Genomic DNA, 18394 nt, shown 5'->3' on the forward strand with positions numbered 1-18394 from the left:
TGCTGGGGATTCAAACCCAGGTCCTCACACTTGTGTATCAAGCACTTTTAAAGATTGAGTGGGTTCCTGGGTTCCTCGGCCTGTGAATTTTTTTTTTTTTTTTTTTTGAGACAGGATTTCCCTGTAGCTTTGGAGCTTGTCCTTGAACTACCTCTTGTAGACCAGGCTGGCCTCAAACTCACGAAGATCCGCCTTCCTCTGCCTCCTGAGTGCTGGGATTAAAGCTGTGCACCACCACCGCCCGGCTTTGGCCTGTGACTTTTAAGTCTTTCATTGGTGTAGATTTGTTGTAAGAAGTTATGGTTTCATAACTTTTTATTCAATCATACCATGACCTTTGACCCCATTCACCCACTACCCTCTCCTGTCTTTATCCTGCGCTCTTGTCTCAAACAGTGCCCCTTTTGTGCCATTCGTGTGTACATGTGTGTACCTGGGTAATCTAGGTCCCATGTAAGAGGGAAACACGTGACATTTGTCCTTCTGGATCTCACTTATTTCACGCAATATGACTTTGAATTTTATCTATTTTCCTGCAAACAACACCTTTTCTTCCTTCTTGAGCTTGAATAATCCCTCATGCATATGCCCACATTTGCATTACCTGTTATTATTATTATTATTAATTATTATTATCCACCTTTTGATGGATAGCTGGATTGAGTCCATTTCCTTGCCGTTGTGGGTAGACCAGCAATAAACATGGACGGGTCAGTACTATTCGGTGAGATCTAGAGAACTTTGGGCATATGGGTCAGATGGCCCTGCTTTTGGTTTTCTGAGGAACCTCCACGCTGTTTTCGAGAATAGCCATGTCTGCTTACTCTCTAGAGGTTTCCTTAGAGTCTCAACATCGTGTACCAGGCAGCCATCACCAGCCAGAGTTGGATATCCAATGGGTCATTTTTCTAGCATGTTTTTCTACTCTGCTATAGGCTTGGCTTGAAATGAGATTCATAAATTTTGCTGTTTTCTAGAAAATGTATTTTTCATGATGTACAGGTATATTAGACTATTTAACACTTAAAATACTCATTCATGCTCCATCCAAAGTACGCATGCACCCTGGAGAAAATGTCAGTGTGTTGGCAAAATGGATGAGCAGAGCCCAGAGAAAGAACATTCCCTGCCACCAACTTCCTGCAGGCTGGTCTTGGCCCCATCTAGTGAGCCAATGAGACCATATCTGAGACCTCAGACGCTCAGGGGAGCAACTGTGGCCAGCTGATAGCAGCTAGAACCCCCCCCCCCCCCTCAGGAAGTGGCTGGGGCACATCCTCTGGGCCTGTCAGTATGCTATATGGCCTGGAGTTGGAAGAGAAATGAAGGGGTCATGTTTTGGCAAGATGCTGATCTTAAACTTGAACTAAGGATGCATGTAAGCTCATCATGTGAATTTGGGTGGATCACTGTACACAGATCCCCCCCCCTCCTCCTCCTCCCCCTCCTCCTCCTCCTCCTTCTTTTTCATTTGTAAGGAAAGTTATTTCCTGTCAGCTACACTTCACTCCCACCCAATCTAAACCCCAGTTGGGTCAGCCCCTAAGACCAGTCACTTCTGACCGGAGGCAGCATCTTCCTTGAGGGATGCTCTGCCCTGCACTTGACTTTTTGGCCAGCCCTGAGGTTGTCCTGGCCTGGAGCTGCAGCTTTTCTGCCCTCTTGAGTCCTAGATGCTCCATTTCTGTGCTCCCTGTAACCCCCACACCTCATACTCCGTTCCACACAACTGCCGAGCTGTTTTCTACCCACCCTGGATTCTTATGGCCTTTTCCTGGTACCCAGCTCCTTCTCACAGCTTAGTCCTAGCCTGCTAGGTCCGTTAACACTGCTTCACTAAACAGCGCGGTTGAGAGGAGGCTAACGTCCTCTATGAACTCATCTTTAAAGCACCCTTTCTTTTAGCTGCAGTCGGAATTTTCTGGGACATCTACAAAGATAATTTTTAGCCCTTATTTATGACCTGCAGTCAGCAGACAGCTCTTAAAAGCACACAGGCCACCAGCAACAGGCCCAGCACCAAGGTTACTGTCATCTTTTGACACAAACTAATAATACCCAGGGGTGTTCCCATCTCCCACTTTTCCTTTTTGACTTATGACCTTAAACTGACTGAATACCTTGGGTTTTTTTTTATTGTTTTTGTTATTTTGTTGTTGTTATTGTTGTTGTTTTTTGAGACAGGGTTTCTCTGTAACTTTGGAGCCTGTCCCAGAACTAGCTCTTGTAGACCAGGCTGGTCTCGAACTCACAGAGATCCACCTGCCTCTGCCTCCTGAGTTCTGGGATTAAAGATATGTGCCACTACCGCGGGGCCTGAGTGTTTACCTTAAACATGTCCACAAATGTGCCAGACTTCAAAGTAACCCACATAAGCATCTGTGGTCTCAGATAAAACTCTCTAGGCCTCCTTTATACAAGGTGACATTACTTTGACAAGGTCTCCCTAGCTTGCCTACCTGTGCACCTAATACAGCTCTCCCGACTCCTTCCTGGCCTTTATTTCCCTCTTATCTCCTTCACGCTTCCTTTGGGTTTGTACACACAGTACAAGATGATGTTTGGCTGCATCATCTTCCTGACTCCTGTTACTGGCCAGGCTTCCCCTGCCCTCCCTTACTGACCTGCTGGCCACCCCAGCTCGTATGTGACCATTTTAGAGCTGCCACACAACGCTGCGTGTCCTCAGCAGCACGAGCTGGAAGTCCATTTGTTTTGCTAACAGTAGTGCTTGAGCATGGTCACATGCTCTGTGGTTCCCAGGCTGTGGGGTATGTGTGTGTGTGTTCACAGGCACGCACGCGCGTGGATACCTGTGCACATGTGAGTGCAGTAGCCCTCAAGTCTCCTAGAGCTGGGTTTAAAGATTGTGAGCGTGAATAAGACACATGACAGCACGACTCACAAGGAATCTCTTCTGTAGGACGAGGAGCCGAGAACAAGGCTCCAGAGAGGGGCAGCAGAGCTCCAGCAATGACTCAGCAGCCTACTACCTTGCTTCTTCCTTCCTTTCTTTCCTTTCTCTCTCTCTCTCTCTCTCTCTCTTTCTTTCTTTCTTTCTCTCTCTCTCTCTCTGTGTGTTTCTTTCCTTCTTTTTTTTTTTTAGGTTTTTCAAGAGTTTTTCTGGGCAGCTCTGTGCTGGAACTTGCTCTGTAGACCAGACTGGCCTCGAACTCATAGAGATCCGCCTGCCTTTACCTCTTGAGTGCTGGGATTAAAGGCATGGGCTCTTTGCATGTTTTTTTAACCTTTCAGAATTAACTTTGGAGTCCTCATTTGGACAAAAAGAACAAACAAAAGTACCAAATAATTTTTTGAGTTAGTGTAAAGACAAATATAAAGATAATTAACATAAATAAACCTGATTTAAGAGAAAAAACCTCGCCGGGCCGTGGTGGCGCACGCCTTTTATCCCAGCACTCGGGAGGCAGAGGCAGGCGGATCTCTGTGAGTTCGAGGCCAGCCTGGTCTACAGAGTGGGTTCCAGAACAGGAACCAAAAGCTACGGAGAAACCCTATCTCGAAAAATCAAAAAAATAAAATAAAATAAAATAAAAAAAAAACCTTAATGTAGCACTAGTCTGTTAAGATTGCTGTCACAAAGTGCCGAGGCTGACTGGTTTAAACAGTAGAAATCCATTAGCTTTTGAATCTAAAGACTGGAATGAAAGCACTCCAGGGCTGCATCCTTCTGAGGGAAGGCTGTTTTAGCTGACTTCTCTTTCTGTCTCACTCTGAGGTGCTGTTCTCTCTATGAGGGACTCAGTGCCCACATTTCCTTTTCTTTTTTAAACTAATAGTTATTGTTAGGAATAGTTTCTAACAGAGCCTCTCTGCTGGCGCAAAGAATTCCATTCAGACCAGATTCAACCAAATTAAATGCCTGTGTTTAATAGGGTGGTCCCTGGTGGCCAGAGGCATGGCAGGGGAAAGACAGAGGAAGCACATACATAAACCCAAAACTATGTGTTCCTTCTCTGGGCCTGCCTAAATACCCTGTGGGAGGGGTCAGCGCTTGGCAGGCTGGGAGTTGGAGTCCGGATCAACATTTCTATTGGACCAGGGCCCACTCTAATGATCTCATCTTAACCAATTACATCTACAACTATAACAACCTTATTTCCAAATAAGGTCACATTCTGAGGTTCTGGGGACTAGGACTTGCACATGTGAATTTTGGGGTAACAGCCCAACTCATAACGGTGATTAGCATGCTCAGAAGGTTTACTGAAGCTTTGGTCACTGAAGGGACTTTGGTGGACCCCCCCCATCAGAGAGCCCTTCTGTTGAGCTACATGCTTGGCATGCCTCGTAGGAGCAGCTCATGCAGAAGCAGAGTGTGGGGAGGGTCTTTTGTTCTATTTGTTCTGTTTTTCTCCTGACCCAAGCAGTGGCAGCAGGAATGGTGATAAAGACAGGGTAGCATCCAGGGTCATGAACGCCACACCTGAGCCAGATGTCCACGTTGGACCTCTAGAGCTACAGACCACCATGGTCACTTTGTGCTGTGTTGGGAATTAGAGCAGAATTTCATCATGCCAACTAAACACTCTACTACTACCTGAGCTACAGCCCTGGTCCCTCAGTATATCCTCATGCCATTAGCTAGAGCCTAATGTCATGGTTGCTTTTCCAAGGGAAGCCATCACTCTGAAAGGCAGGGATGAGAAATTTAAATTTGAAATGTTCACGATGACATCAGTAGCCAGGTGACCGGCCTTTTGGACAGTTGTTATGTGCACCTCTTGTCAGGTCAAAGATCTGTCTGTGAACATTGCAACAATGCCCTGGCTGGTGGCCCTAGGGGATTGTTAGTGAGCCTTTGGGTGTAGTCCAGCCTGGAATGCTGTGACTTAGCCTGTACCTTCTCACCTTCACTCTTGAGTCTGTGTTGACTTTGTGGAGGACTTGGGATAAAGCTCTATCCTTTAGGGATCCAATAATTTATCTTTTAACCAAACTCAGAGTCGGCAAGTATTTATTGGCTATATCTGTCTTAGTGTTTCTGTTGCTGTAAAGAGACACCATGACCAAGAAAATTCCTATAAAGGAAAACATTTAATTGGGGCTGGCTTATAGTTTCAGAGGTTTAGTCTGTTATCATTATGGCGGGAAACATGGTGGCATGCAGGCAGACATGGTGCTGGAGAAGGAGCTGAGAGTTTTACACCTTGACAACACAAGGAGAGACTGTATACTGGGTGTAGCTTGAGCATACAAGACCTCAAAGCTCATCCCCCACAGTGACACGCTTCCTTCATCAAGGGCACACCTACTCCAAGAAGGTCACACCCCCTAATAGTGCCACTCCCTATGGGCCAAGGATTCAAACACATGAGTCTATGGGGGGTCATACCTACTCAAACCACCATACTATCCAAGTTGTGTCAGTAATTACACATATGTAAGATCATTATACACGATCCTGACTTGGAGTTTACATTCACCAGGGTGAAAAGTGATGTGGGAAAGGCACACGGAAGTACAGGCAGAGAGTGACAGTGATGGCCGTTTGGAGGAAAGCCAGTGTTGAGAAGCAGAGAGAAGATATGGGGGAGATGACTCCGTCAGTAAAGTAACTTTTGTGTAAGTGTAAAGACCTGAGTTCAATTCCCAGAACCCGAGCATTGTGGCACACACTTGTAATCCCTGTGCTGAGGAGGCAGAGACACGCAGGTCCCTGGGGCTCACTGGCCAGGGATTCAGCTGAGCTGAATGGGTGAGCCCCAGGCCAGTGCAAGATCCAGGCTCGAAAACAAGATGAACACTTTAAAGCTGACCTTTGGCCTCCACTTGTACACGCATGCATGTGTACCTGCCCACATATATACATGAACACATATACACACGTACCCACACGCATGCATGTGTGCCTGCCCACATATATACATGAACACATATACACACGTACCCACACGCATGTGTACCTGCCCACATACATACATGAACACATATACACGCGTACCCATACACATGCATGTGTGCCTGCCCACATACATACATGAACACATATACACACACGTACCCACACGCATGCGCAAGAGGCAGTGAGAAGCAAGCGCTTATTTTCAGCTGAGGTTTTATGGAAGAGATGTTTATTAGACTGGTGTGTGAAGACTGGATAGGATTGGAGGAGTGTGAAGAGCAGGCAAGCAAAGACAGAACCTTTAGGAATTCAGGTGAGGCAGTATTGAGGTGCTGCTTGAGCATGGGGTGGCGGCAGGCTTCCGGGAGGGATAAAGTGGGAGATGAAATCATAAAGATGGCCTGGATTGTGCAGGATCTTATCTTGAGGGGTTTAAATCTTATTCAGTAAACAATGTGGATGGCATTTAAAAAGGAATTCGTGCTATGTGGACAGTCTGATCACAACTGTGTCTTAAGGGGCCTGGAGAGATGGCGCAGGAGTTAAGTGTGCGCACTCCTCTTGCAGAGGACCCGTTCTGGTTCCCAGCACCCGGATCTGGCTTATGCATATCTCCCTGTGTGTAACTCTAGCTCTAGAAGGATCTGTTGCTTAAAGCGATGTTTCTCTGGCACCTGCACTCACGTACACCTACCCAGAAGCAGGTATACACACATATGCAGAATTAAAACTAATAAAATCCTGTGTTTTTAAGATTAATCAGAGCAAAGGAGACGGCTCAGTTGGTAAGAGAGGTGTGGACTTAAGTTCAGATGCCCTGTCAGGCATGGCCGCATGTGCGTACACCCTGCACTGGGATCATGAGGGTAGAGCTAGGAAGACACTGAGACTTTCAGACCAGCCAGCCGAGGCAAAAATCAGTCAAGCTTCAGGTTCAGTGAGAGACCCTGTCTCACAGAGATAAGGTGCAACATGATAGAGCAGGATATCTGATGTCCTTGTCTGGTGCCTACATGTGTATGTGCATATGTACACACACACACACACACACACACACACACACACACACGTTGATTATCTAGGTTTTTCTCTTTTTTTTTTCCAAGGCAGGGCTGAGGAGTGAGTGGCAACCTGTGTCTGATGGGGCTATTGCAACAGCCTCCACTCTGGTTCCCTGCATTGCACACACACACACACACACACACACACACACACACACACACACCTAGATATTGGGGCCTGGTGTGGTGGTGCATGTCTTTAATCCCAGCACTCAGGAGGCAGGAGCAGGTGAATCTGCATGAGTTCAAGGCCAGCCTGGTCTACAGAGCGAGATCTAGGACAGCCCCAGTAAGTTCTTAGAGCTGCCAGTTAGTGAGGACACCTGCTGAACCTGAATGCTCCTGTCTCTATGTGGTCCTCCCACCTCTGAGCATCCTCCAATTGAAAGGAAGTGTTCTTGTCCTTGTTCCCCTATTTAGAACATTGTAGTAGTCTTCTGCAAGTAATTACGTGGAGTGTCTTTTGAGAGAAATTACAGCCTTCATTTTACATGAGCTCCTTAGTCGTTATTTTTGGCTTTCATGAATTGGGACCGACTTTAGATTTCAGTGGAATGCTTCTCAGAAGCCTTGTGAGAGATGACAGATGTCCATGCCCCTCCCAGCCTCCAGTTTGAAGTAGAATCCCCAAATGGCACTTAGAGCATGCGTCACAGGGGGACACAGTGACACACATTGCTACCTAAGACATGGAATTTTCAACCTTTCCTCGATAAGATGGTGAAGGGTAGAGTTTCAGTGTGGACTCTACAAAGGGATTTGCTCAATGCAAACCAAATACAATTCCTCAATGATGGGAATTTTAGACCTCTGAGAGAATTTTTTTCGTTAAGTCTGTTTACAGCTCAATGAGGAGGGAACACACCCCACCCCCTCTCCTTAGCCTGTTTTCCTGATCTGTTCATATGCAATAGTTAGAGTTTGTTTGTCAGGCTCCAAGGGCTGAACTGCCTAAACTCTTGACCAGTTTGGGCTGAGAAAGGACCTGGGCACTTGTGTGCCTCAATGTATGTAGACTTGGAGGTGGTCTTTGCTTAATAGCTTTGTTTCCTGCGGAAATGGGGCCTCTTCTTCAAGCAATGCAAAATTGATGCTATACCACCCACTCAGGACTCTGCTTCTGAGAAACTACTCCTGCCTCCTTTTTCCCCAGCCAGGCCCTCTCTCTCTCTCTCTCTCTCTCTCTCTCTCTCTCTCTCTCTCCCAGCCAGGCTCTCTCTCTCTCTCTCTCTCTCTCTCTCTCTCTCTCTCTCTCTCTCTCAGTCAGAGGTGGCCTCAGAGGGGAGGTGGTCATTTTGACCAGTGAGGGAGGGGCACGGAGTCAGTAGTATCATAGTAGACCTCAGTCATGGTTTTCCTGGCAAAACAGCTGCCATCTCTCTCGGCCGAGCTTTGGTTCTTACGAGAGTCCACCCATCAAGCCTGTGGATGTTGACATTCCGTCACAGAAGGAAGGGCAGAGGCAGTCCTTGGTTCTTCATCTGAGATTTGAGCTGCTCCTCTCAGCCATTTGTGTACAATTCTGCCCTAATCTCATGTGGTGCTCTCGGGGTGGGGGTGGGGGCTAGAGCATGTGTAAGCTGAGGTGAGATCTTCATCTATGCGGCTTTAGAGAAGCCATCATCTGTGTGAAAGACCCCCCAGTGTGGCTACTCTGGGCATCCCTACATGCCCACCAGTAGCCCCTTACCACGCCCTGTAAGAAAGCCCATCCATTTGATGCCCAAGTTGAGCTTCGTAGTAATCACGATGAGATTTGTAACTGGGACCTTATTATGAGGGGGCACTTCAGTGTCTACCCCAGAGCATCTTTGACCACTGGAGCTGGGCTGCTGCTGGTGATTTGTTTGGTTTTCTTTTGAGTCCGGGTCTCACTATGTAGCTCTAGGATAGCCTGGAACTTGCTATGGAGACCAGGGAGGCTTTGAACTCAGAGATTCACCTGCTTCTGCCTCCCGAGTGCTGTGATTAGAGATGTGTGCCACCATGCCTGGCCTTTTGTTGTTGTTGGTTGGATTTGTTTTTTTAAAGCAGGTGTTTGGATTTTCAGGTCTAAAGATGGAGATGGGGGTCTCCTGACCCCTTGGAGAGGGCTCCTAGCTTCCTAGCAGAAGCAGGCTTTAAGAAGGAAATGAATTAAAATGTGAAGGGGGGGGGGGTGTCGAGGACAGAGTTCTTTCTATGGCTGGCAACTGGGCCCCTCTGCCACATGGCATGAAAGGAAGAGGCATGTAACAGCATCTCTTGAACGAATGAGCAAATGAAGGAGTCCTGAGCTGTGGATATTATTATTATATTTATTTATTTATTTATTTATTTATTTATTTATTTATTATGTATACAATATTCTGTCTGTGTGTATGCCTGAAGGCCAGAAGAGGGCACCAGACCCCATTACAGATGGTTGTGAGCCACCATGTGGTTGCTGGGAATTGAACTCAGGACCTTTGGAAGAGCAGGCATTGCTCTTAACCTCTGAGCCATCTCTCCAGCCCTGTGGATATTATTATTAAGCTGTGGTTTTGGATCCTACCAATTCTCTAAGAACAGTGGTGACTCTTTAGATCCCTGGAGAAGCAAAACCAGTCTCCTCTTAAGATCTTGTATCCCCCACTCTTCTGACTTCTATATAGTGACATAGGATCTCTAGGCCAGGCTGACCTCAACCTGTGAGTGCTGGCAGTACAGGCACGTGCTGCTAAGTCTGTTTTGTTTTGTTTCTGTGCTAGGGACTTAACCCAGGGCTTCGTGCACGCTAGACAAACACTGCACCCACTGAACTCCATCCCTGCTGTCTGTTCTGGTGTGTGTTCTCTGGTTCCGTCAGCAGCTGATGCTACGTCCAGTTCTATGCTCCGTGAACTCCACCTCTCCAGCTCTTGTAATCTGCACAGTCCCTCATAACCTCTTTGGTTTATATCATTTTTAGCCTACTAGCACCAATTCCCCTTATGCTCTACATCTAAACTCAGGTAATCTCTGGGCCATAGGATGGCAGCTCACATGCAGAACCATGGTACTGCCAAAGGGACAGTGTTGGTTAGTTTCTGTCAACTTGAGATGAATTAGAGTCACCTTGCAGGAGAGAACTCCAGCTGAGAAAATGCCTCCATCAGATTGGCCTGTAGGCAAGTTGTGGGGCATTGTCTTAATTGTTGTGGAAGAGCCAAAGTCACCGTGGGAGGTGCCATGCTTGGGCAGGTGATCCTGGGAGGTGTAAGAAAAGTAGACGAATGTGAATGTAAAAGTAAGCTGGTGAGCAGCATCCCTCACGGTCTCCGCTTTGAATCCCTGCCTCTAGGTTCCTGCCCAGACTTCCTTCAAAGGTGGACTGGGATATAAAGTGTAAGTTAAAGGAACCTTTGCTTCCAAGTTGTTCTTGGTCTCTCATCCCAGCAACGGGGACCAGATCAGGACACACTAGGACTCGTTCTTCCTGTGAGCCCATGGTCCAAATGCCTATCTCGGGGTCTTGTGTTGTAGTGTTCCAATACCAAGATGTTTTCAAAATCCAGAAAAGCACACCAGGCATTTGCTCAGCCTGAGAGACCTGAGCAGAGCCCTAGCTGTCACTGGGAGAATTCAGCCCAGGCTCAGAGGCACTAAGAAATTCGCCCTTTATCCAGAGAAAGGAAGGAAGATCACAAAGGAAGGCTCTGGTCCAAAGAATTCTTTGTCTGGTACATGGTCTATTTTGAATGTGAAAGTTCAAGGTTATGAAAGCAAACAGTTTGCCTGTGTGTTTGTGAGTCCTGGGACAGAGCTATTTCTCCATGTGTGGAAGACATGCTCAGATAATTGTGTGATTTTTGGGCATTGCTGAAATAAAAGAGGCGCTGAGGCTACAGACCATGGCACGCAGAGCAGTGACCCTGGTTGGCACTGCCTCCACGGGACTCCAGAAGGGGCCAACACTTGTAAATACCATGTCGTTAGTGTTTATATTTGAACTGTGCCCCTCATGCTCCTTTTTGAATTCTTACTCCCCAAATGCTGATGCTATTTGGGAGGTGGGGGAGCCTTTAGCAGATGGGACTAGCTGGCATATGTAGTCTCTAGGGGCTGGTTTTTAAGGGTATGGTCCTGTCCCAGTGCTTTCTGGTCCCTGGTCTGCCACACGCTCCTGCAGCCAGGAACTCTGCCATGCCTCCCGAGAGCGGTTGATCGCTCCCTCTGGAATAAGCCTTCCCCTCGTAAATCACCTCAGGTATTCCGGTCTAACTAATGTGAAAATAACTGGCAGACAGCTGGCTCAATCGAGTAAAAGGACTGGGAAGCTTCTGCCAAGAACAGAACACGTGGGCCGCCTTCTTCTACCCTTGTCGGCTCGGCCTGAGTTCCTTATAACCTCCTTTTATTAACTTGAATTTAGATGGCATTGGCTCCGTCAGGCATCTTTTTAAAAATCTGTTTCCCAGGGATTGAGGTGGGTCTTGCACTCTGCTTCAGCCATGAAAACTAGGCCTTCCTTTTCTTTGAAGGAGAGAGCACAGACCTTGGGATGTTTAGGCTTAGTTCTGCCACAGAGCAGCCGTGTGACATTGCATAAGGCATTTCATTTCTCTGAGCTTCAGTCTCTTAACCGGAAGCCATGCATCAAACACTTTTCGGCGTGCACTCTGAGGTGAGTTCTGTTCGGTGTGCAATGAGTCTTAACTCCTGGGTGTTTGCTTATGTCTCCTCTGCTCCCCTCCCCACTTCCCTTTCAACATCTCTAATTTCCTTCCTTCCAAGGTCTGGGTTCACATGTTGTCTTTTCACACCTAAGAGATCTTTGAGTGTGAGATGACTCTCGTGTAGGTGCGAGTCAGAATACAATGGTACTCAGTGGATTAGCAGTCCTTCCATCCATTCATCCTGGAAGTTAGACAGTTCCTGAGTGTGCACCTCCCTCGGCCTTCTTTCCATCCTCCAAGTTAGTCAAACACGATAAAAACATCCTCCAGGCGCTGTCGAAGGCACTGGGACCTGACAGATGACAAGAGGAGCTGAATATGCAGCATTTTAGTGGTGTAAGTGTAAAAAAGCAATAAGCAGGGGCGGGAGGGATGGAGAGCCACAGGGCAGAAGAGGCAGCTCTAGAAGAGACTCTCAGCCGACTTGGCTGGGGAAGGCCACGGTACAGCAGCAAGCACAGCGGGGGACATGAAGCTGGAGGACCGATGAGGTCAGCGTATTAGTCGGTTCTCTAGAGTAACAGAATTTGCAGAATGACCCCCCCCCCCATTATGCAGGTCCTCTTTAGGGAACCATATTGTTGAGATTTCATGGGGCAGCTTCCCTGTTAACTGCTGGAGGACACAGTCTCACAGTAGGCGCCCTGGTTCTCTGGCTCTTACGTTTCCAGCCCACCTCAAAAGAGATGTTCCTGAGCCTTAGGTGTAGATGCACTGAAGATGTGTCAGTTAGGGCTAGGCATCCCATATTTATTTATTCTCTGCATTTTGGCCAGTTGTGGATCTCTGTAATAGTTGCAAAACTCATAATTTTTTTTTGAGGTGAAGTTTTGCTACGTAGTCCAGAATGGTTCACAACTCACGCTCCTCCATCCTTGGTCTCTGGAATACTGGGATTACAGGCATGTACCACCACGTATGGCCTCACATTAGCTTTTTATGCTGAATACATGGGAAGCCATTGGAGCATTACAAGAGTGACAGGATCTAACACAATCGCATTGATCCACTCATTCTGCACTCCGGGACAAGAGGGCAGTTAGAGGAACTGAGCTGGTCACACTCCAGGAAAGGATAGTCAGTGGTTTAGAGCGGGGTGCAGTGAGGGAAGTTGTAAGAAATGGCTGCATCAATCTTACCAAAAGCAATCTACAGATTCAGTGCAATGCCCAGCAAAATCCCAGCAAAATTCTTCACAGACCTTGAAAGAATAATACTCAACTTCATATGGAAAAGCAAAAAACCTACGATAGCCAAAACAATTCTGTACAAGAAAGGAACTTCTAGAGGCATCACAATCCCTGACTTCAAACTCTACTACAGAGCTACAGTACTAAAACAACCTGGAATTGGCATAAAAATGGACAGGAGGACCAATGGAACTGAATAGAAGACCTGGATATCAATCCACACATCTTTGAACACATGATTTTTTAAAAATTATTTATTTATTTATTACAGATTTTTGTCTCCTCCCCGCCACCACCTCCCTTTTCCTTCCCCCTCCCCCAATCAACTCCCCCCCCCCCCATCAGCCCGAAGAGCAGTCAGGGTTCCCTGCCCTGTGGGGAGTCCAAGGACCTCCCACCTCCTTCCAGGTCCAATAAGGTGAGCATCCAAACAGCCTAGGCTCCCACAAAGCCAGTACGTGCAGTAGGATCAAAACCCAGTGCCATTGTTCTTGAGTTCTCAGTAGTCCTCATTGTCTGCTATGTTCAGCGAGTCCGGTTTTATCCCTTGCTTTTTCAGACCCAGTCCAGCTGGCCTTGGTGAGTTCCCGATAGAACATCCCCATTGTCTCAGTGTGTGGGCGCACCCCTCGCCATCCTGAGTTCCTTGCTCGTGCTCTCTCTCCTTCTGATCCTGATTTGGACCTTGGGAGCTCAGTCCGGTGCTCCAATGTGGGACTCTGTCTCTGTCTCCTTTCATTGCCTGATGAAGGTTAATATCCAGGAGGATGTCTATATGTTTTTCTTTGGGTTCACCTTCTTATTTAACTTCTCTAGGATCACGAATTATAGGCTCAATGTCCTTTATTTATGGCTAGAAACCAATTATGAGTGAGTACATCCCATGTTCCTCTTTTTGGGTCTGGCTTACCTCACTCAGGATAGTGTTTTCTATTTCCGTCCATTTGCATGCAAACTTCAAGAAGTCATCGTTTTTTACTGCTGAGTAGTACTCTAATATGTATATATTCCATACTTTCTTCATCCATTCTTCCATTGAAGGGCATCTAGGTTGTTTCCAGGTTCTGGCTATTACAAACAATGCTGCTATGAATGAACATAGTTGAGCATATACTTTTGTTGTATGATAGGGCATCTCTTGGGTATATTCCCAAGAGTGGTATTGCGGGGTCCAGGGGTAGGTTAATCCCGAATTTCCTGAGAAACCGCCACACTGCTTTCCAAAGTGGTTGCACAAGTTTGCATTCCCACCAGCAATGGATGAGGGTACCCCTTAGTCCACAACCTCTCCAGCAAAGGCTATCATTGGTGTTTTTGATTTTAGCCATTCTGACAGGTGTAAGATGGTATCTTAAAGTTGTCTTGATTTGCATTTCCCTGATCGCTAAGGAGGTTGAGCATGACCTTAAATGTCTTTTGGCCATTTGAACTTCTTCTGTTGAGAATTCTCTGTTCAGCTCAGTGCCCCATTTTATAATTGGGTTGATTAGCCTTTTACAGTCTAGTTTCTTGAGTTCTCTATATATTTTGGAGATCAGACCTTTGTCTGTTGCAGGGTTGGTGAAGACCTTCTCCCATTCAGTGGGTTGCCTTTTTGTCTTAGTGACAGTGTCCTTTGCTTTACAGAAGCTTCTCAGTCTCAGGAGGTCCCATTTATTCAATGATGCCCTTAGTGTCTGTGCTGCTGGGGTTATACATAGGAAGTGGTCTCCTGTGTCCATGTATTGTAGAGTACTTCCCACTTTCTCTTCTATCAGGTTCAGTGTGTTCGGACTGATATTGAGGTCTTTAATCCATTTGGACTTGAGTTTTGTGCATGGTGATAGATATGGATCTATTTTCATTCTTCTACAGATTGACATCCAGTTTTGCCAGCACAATTTGTTGAAGATGCTCTCTTTTTTCCATTGTATACTTTTAGCTCCTTTATTGAAAATCAGGTGAACACTTGATTTTTGACAAAGAAGCTAAAACTATAAAATGGAAAAAAGAAAGCATCTTCAGCAAATGGTGCTGGCATAATTGGATATCAACATGTCGAAGAATGAAAATAGATCCATATCTATTGCCTTGCACAAAATTCAAATACAAATGGATCAAAGACCTCAATATAAAACCAACCACACTGAACCTTATAGAAGAGAAAGTGGGAGTACACTTGAACGCATTGGCACAGGAGACCACTTCCTAAATATAACCCCAGCAGCACAGACACTGAGAGAAATAATTAATAAATGGGACCTCCTGAAACTGAAAAGTTTCTGTAAGCAAAGGACACAACCAACAAGACAAAATGGCAGCCTTCAGAATGGGAAAAGATCTTCCCCAACCCCATATCTGACAGAGGGCTGATTTCCAAAATATACAAAAAGCTCAAGAAATTTGACATCAAAAGAACAAATAACCTCTAAAATAAATTTTAGAGGAATCTAAAATGGCTGAAAGACACTTAAGGAAATGTTCAACATCCTTAGCCTTCAGTGAAATGCAAATCAAAACAACTCTATCTTACACCTGTAAGAATGGCCAAGATCAAAAACACTGATGACAACTTTTGCTGGAAAGGATGTGGGGTAAAGGGAACACTTCTGCATTGCTGGTGGGCGTGCAAACTGGCACAACCCCTTTGGATATCGATATGGCGATTTCTCAGAAAATTAAGAAACAACCTACCTCAAGAACCAGCAATACCACTTTTGGGTATATACCCAAAAGATGCTCAATTGTACCACAAGGACATGTGCTTGACTATGTTCATAGCAGCATTGTTTGTCATAGCCAGAACTTGGAAACAGCCTAAATGCCTCTTGACCAAAGAATGGATAAGGACAATGTGGTACATTTACACAATGGAATACTATAGAGCAGAAAAAAATAATGACATCTTGAAATTTACGGACAAATAGATGGATCTAGAAAATATCACAATGAGTGAGGTAATCCAGACCTAGAAAGACAAACACCATATGTATTCCCTCATAAGTGACTTTTAGACAAAAAGCAAAAAAAGCAACTCCCCCCAAAACAAACAAACAAACAAAAAAAAACCAGTCTATAATTCACTTCCCAGAGAACCTAGACAACAAAGAGAACCCTAAGAGAGACATACAAAGACAAGATCTCTTGAGTAAATTGGGAGTATGGGGACCATGGGAGAGGGTAGGGGGGGAAGGGAGAGGAAGGGAGGGCAGCAGAAAAAATATAAAGCTCAATAAAAACAATTTAAAATAAAAAAAGAAATGGCCACATGAAGATAAGGCTGGCAGAGTTTTTGGATGGGTTTCCTGAGGGGCATGTCGTAATCAAGACACGTATGGGCAGTGTTTACTTTTGCACTTGAGAACTTGGAGGATGAATTGGCTGCTTGCTGAGACTGAGACAGGGGAGAACAGGGACTCAGGCTGAGCTTGTTTAATTTGATCCCGAGACATCCAAGAAGAGGCATTAAGTGAAAGTTGGAAGTTTGACATGGGGGTCTGAGGGACAGATTCAGGCTGGATGAAACATTCACAGAGTGTAGCGCCTAGAGAGATGGCCTAGTTGCTCAAGCGCTTTCTGTGCAAGCATGAGGACCTAAGCTCTAGACCCAGAACTCATGAGAAGCTGGGCATGGCGACAAGCATGAGGAGGAGACAGGCATATCTCTGGCACTCACTGGGCATCTAGGTTAGCCGAATCTGCAAGCCAAATTAGTTAGTACTCTTCCTTCCTTCCTTTCTTTCTTTCTTTCTTTCTCTCTCTTTCTTTGTCTCTCTCTCTTTCTTTCTTTTTCCATTCAAAAATTTCCACTTCCTCTCCTCCTCCCATTCCCCTCCTGCTTCCCCACTCACCCTCCTCCCTCTCCCTCCCTCCTTCAGAGAGGACAGGGAACCCTGCCCTGTGGGAAATCCAAGGCCCTCCCCACTACATCCAGGGCTAGGGAGCTGAGCATCCATATAGACTAGGGCCCCAAAAAGCCAGTACATGCAGTAGAAACAAGTCCCAGTGCCTTTATCAATGGCTTCTCTGTCAGCCCCCATTGTCAGCCACATTCAGAGAGTCCAGTTTATTATCACCATAGAATCTTTGTCTGGTGATGGACGGAGATAGAGACAGAGACCCTCATCAGAGCAACGGACTGAGCTCCCAAGGTCCAGTTGAAGAGCAGAAGGAGGGAGAAGATGAGCAAGGAAGTCAGGACTGCGAGGGGTTGGTCCACCCACTGAGGCAGTGTGCCTGTTCTAATGAGAGCTCACCAAATCCAGCTGGACCGGGACTGAAGGAGCTTGTGAGAGACCTATTCTTAAACAAGATGGACATCTCCTGAGGAAACAGCCTGAGGATGACCTCTGGCATGCACACATATATGATTCTACATACACTTGCACACACATGAACAGGCACACATACATTTTCACAATATGGAAAAACTGTCTTCAGTGTGTAGATGACATTTAAAATCTTGAGTTTGGATAAGGTACTCTTAATGATGAGTATATACAGAAGAAAATCTAGGTCTCAGGACTGAGTCTGAGGCAGTTCAGTATTGCTCACCAGGGAGATCAGCAGGAACAAGTTCATTCTCCCAATCTCTCTTCTTTCTCTATTTATCGTTATGAAAACAACTATGCTATTTAATTCTGTTAGCATTCACTTGAAGAAAGGTGCTTACAAAACATCTCCAGGGTTTGCTCTTAAAAAGTAATGCGTGCTCTTTGCGACTTCAAAGGATTTTCAAAAGACAGCTCCTTACCCCAGGCTGGGGAAGAAGGCCGCATGATGCAGGCAGTGACCCAGGAAGGCCAGCGCATCCCTTTCAGGATTAGTGAAATGAGGCCTTCGTTAGTGTTCATCCCGGTGGAATGTCAGCTCGGAAACCTCAAGAATCTTCTGCTTCACATCTCTTTCACTTTTCCATCCAACAGAAGAACTATGTGAAGCCAGGAGGGAGAATCTGAGAAAGGTTGGATTGTTCCTGCGGTGAGATAAGCAATCTGTTGTGTCATGAGACCGATTTAGAAGCTACGGGAAGCTGCAAGCTTGCTCTCCGGCAGAATTTGAGTAGGGAGGTGAGCCACTGCTAACTGAGGGTGCTTGAGGAGGGCAATGGAGGAGCTGGGGAGGGGTCTGTACACTCTAGCCAAATTTATGTGATACATGGGTTATCTGGCAGCAGACTCCACAGTTTTTGTCAGATTTGCAGAGGTATGAGGCCCTAAAAGGTGCTAAGAGAGGGCTGTCTTAGCATAGCAAGCTCATGGCGGCTGTAAAGACCTCTGTGGTCATTTTACACTAAGTGTTGTGGTCTTCACAGGCTCTGACATAACAAGTTCCCGAGCAGAATGTTCCTGAAGGAAGGATGTGGACTTTGTACTTGGGCAAGCTTCTATTTATATTCTCAGCAGCTGCCTTCTACCTTTGAGATCCCAGATGCGTGCTTAACTTCCTCTAAACTTAATCCCTCCATTTGTAGAATAGGAATAATAAAATCCACCTCACTTTGTAATGTGGCTTCAGGCCGCCCAGTAAACATTTGGCATGTGGTAAGAGTTTGGGAAATGTGAAGTCCTTCCGTAACTCCTTTTCAGTGGCGTCACAGCCTAGGAAATTGGTCCACGATGC

This window comes from Microtus oregoni, unplaced genomic scaffold (genome assembly GCF_018167655.1).
Source record: "Microtus oregoni isolate MIOR12 unplaced genomic scaffold, Mior012 000016F_ref0000370, whole genome shotgun sequence".
Classification (NCBI taxonomy): domain Eukaryota; kingdom Metazoa; phylum Chordata; class Mammalia; order Rodentia; family Cricetidae; genus Microtus; species Microtus oregoni.